Source organism: Penaeus monodon, chromosome 12 (genome assembly GCF_015228065.2).
Source record: "Penaeus monodon isolate SGIC_2016 chromosome 12, NSTDA_Pmon_1, whole genome shotgun sequence".
NCBI classification, from domain to species: Eukaryota; Metazoa; Arthropoda; class Malacostraca; order Decapoda; family Penaeidae; genus Penaeus; species Penaeus monodon.
This window is the reverse complement of record NC_051397.1, coordinates 9,912,204-9,914,703: the sequence shown is the minus strand read 5'-3', so window position 1 is coordinate 9,914,703 and position 2,500 is coordinate 9,912,204. Positions and strand designations below refer to the sequence as shown.

Genomic DNA, 2,500 nt, shown 5'->3' with positions numbered 1-2,500 from the left:
TAAAAATAACAACGCTAGCAAAAGTGAACACAACCAGTATATAAACTAAAAGAAAATATCTATACTAATTTATTCTTGTTATTTCTTAAAAAAATAAATTCGGAAAAATACATACAGATAAACACAGATAGAATAATGAATACAGAGATATGAACAAATCCAGATAAACAAATAAATAGAACTAAATAAACAGATAAATATATATTTTTAAAAAAATCTTAAATCTCCTTCAATAAATTACAAAAAAGATACATTATAAAACTGTCAACTTTACCTTTCGTTGCCATGACCAAATGTCCGATGAAATTAGTCAGGTTAAGTACCTAGAAAAAAAAAATTATTATCAATAATATCCGCAAAAAGATAGAATAATAAAATAATAATAATAATAATAATAATAATAAACAAATAAATAAAATAAAATAATAATGTTAATACAAGTAATAACGATTTTTCAAAATTACATTTCAAAATTCGTTGACATTCGAAATCTTTTGGAATGCATTAAAACAATGAAATTAAATATTCGCTAAAATTTAAGTCTATCAAAGTCCGCAACCCAAGAGATCTCAGGTCAGTTCACATTCAGTATCTTTCAAATTAATATAAATTCAACATTACTATCTTGAATTACAGGCGATCATGGTTCATTGATCATTATGAGCTATATTTTATGTATGTCTAGGCTTATATTTATAGAATGCGTAGATGACACTAATTTAGAATGTATTTATAGCAACCAATCAAATCCCGCCTTTCCTTTAATATCACCTACATATCCTTGGGAGGGTGGCATGGAGGTCAGAAAATGAAATATGTCGGCTAAATCTCTTTCATCCGAACCCACACTTTCTCGCTTTACTGGGTCTATACTTTTTTATTTAATAGGGCCATACTCTCTCTCCTAAGTGACCCGCACTCTTATCAATCATCCGGGCCCACACTTTATTTTTTTCCGGGCTCACACTCTCTCCTTTATTTTCCGGGCCCACACTTTCTCTTTTTTCCGGGCCCACACTCTCTATCTTTAATGAACCCATGCCTTCTCCTTCATCTCGGGCCCACACTCTCTCCTCGCAGACCTAAATGACGTTAGAAGTATGACAAAAAAAAAAAAAAAAAAAAAAAAAAAAAAAAAAAAAAGAGAGAGAGAAAAAAAAAAGCGTGGCAAAATACTGAAAGGATATTAACGAGAATGAATAATGCTAGTTATCCTCTTTAAAATATTTCCAAAGTATAATTTTCATTAATGCTTTTTTTTCTCATTATTGGATTGTTTGGGAAATTGATATGGTATACGAGCGCAAAATATTCAAGCCTGGGCAACTGTACACGTTTTTTGATAAATATCACAAATCAAATTGCCATTTCTTTACATTAAAATCTTCCTATACTCTTTTTAAGTGCATTGCCTAATCAAATTTTCGGTTTTAATAACGAAGAAAAATTAAGCTTAAAAATCCTCATTGCTATTGGCGTTCAGCTAGAAATGAAATTTGACTCGAAAAATAAATACGCCAGTTTCCCTCTCTAACTCGAAAAAAAAGAGTTTGGTTTCCTTCTTTGATTCAAAAAAAGGTATTTTGAATTCCTAGTTCCCCTCCCTAATCCAAAACAGGTACTTAAGTTTACGTTTTTCACTCGAAAAAAACAACTTCAGTTCCTATCTTCAGCTCGAAAAAAGATACTTCGTACCTCTCTTTAACTCGATAAAAAGATACTTCAGTTTCCCTCTATAGCTCGAAAAAATGTACTCTTAACTTGAAAAAGATACTACAGTTTGTCTCCCTAAATAAACCAAAAAATATACTCCTAACTAAAAAGATACTCCAGTTTCCCTTTGAAAAAGATACTTCAGTTTCCCTCATTAATAAAAAAATTAAAAAAAAGATACTTCGGTTTCCCTCATGAGCTCGAAAAAAAATACTCCGGTTTCCCTCATGAACTCGAAAAAAGATACACCGGTTCTCCTCATAAAAAAAAAAAACGGTAATACACACATTCTCACCAGATTTAAAATGCCGACGGCGCCGCATCCTGTTCTCTCCGATATACTGACGCCGCAGAATCTCACCATCCTGTCAAAGAAATACGAATGATAATAAAGCATTTTCTAATAAATTACTGTCATGAGTAAATTTAGTGAACATATATCTTGTTTATCTTTTATTCTCTCTCTCTCTCTCTCTCTCTCTCTCTCTCTCTCTCTCTCTCTCTCTCTCTCTCTCTCTCTCTCTCTCTCTCTCTCTCTCTCTCTTTCGCTCTAGTAGGGAATGATGATGACGAGGATGATAATGACTGTAATGGCAAGGATAGTAATGGTTCGCATTATTCACATCATTACTATTATGGTGATGGTGATAAAGTAACAGTTATTATAAGCTTTTTTAATCAATAATGGTCGTTGTAATATTGATAAGTGTAATGATTATAAAAGTAGTAAGAAAGGCTACGAAAATGATAATAAAATCACTATAAAAAGGACGATTATAATGACAAT

At 31.5% G+C, this 2,500-nt stretch overlaps 1 long non-coding RNA gene across 1 annotated transcript in view; it reads right to left on the bottom strand.

Annotated features, from left to right (window-relative positions):
* Window positions 1-250: 250 nt before the first annotated feature.
* LOC119579772 overlaps window positions 251-2,500 on the bottom strand; it is a 4,927-nt gene continuing 2,677 nt past the window's right edge. Inside the window, exons 2-3 of the long non-coding RNA XR_005229316.1 lie at window positions 2,009-2,078; window positions 251-323 (exon numbers count right to left, since the gene is read on the bottom strand). This is a non-coding gene — a long non-coding RNA (uncharacterized LOC119579772). The remainder of the gene's footprint in view (window positions 324-2,008; window positions 2,079-2,500) is intronic.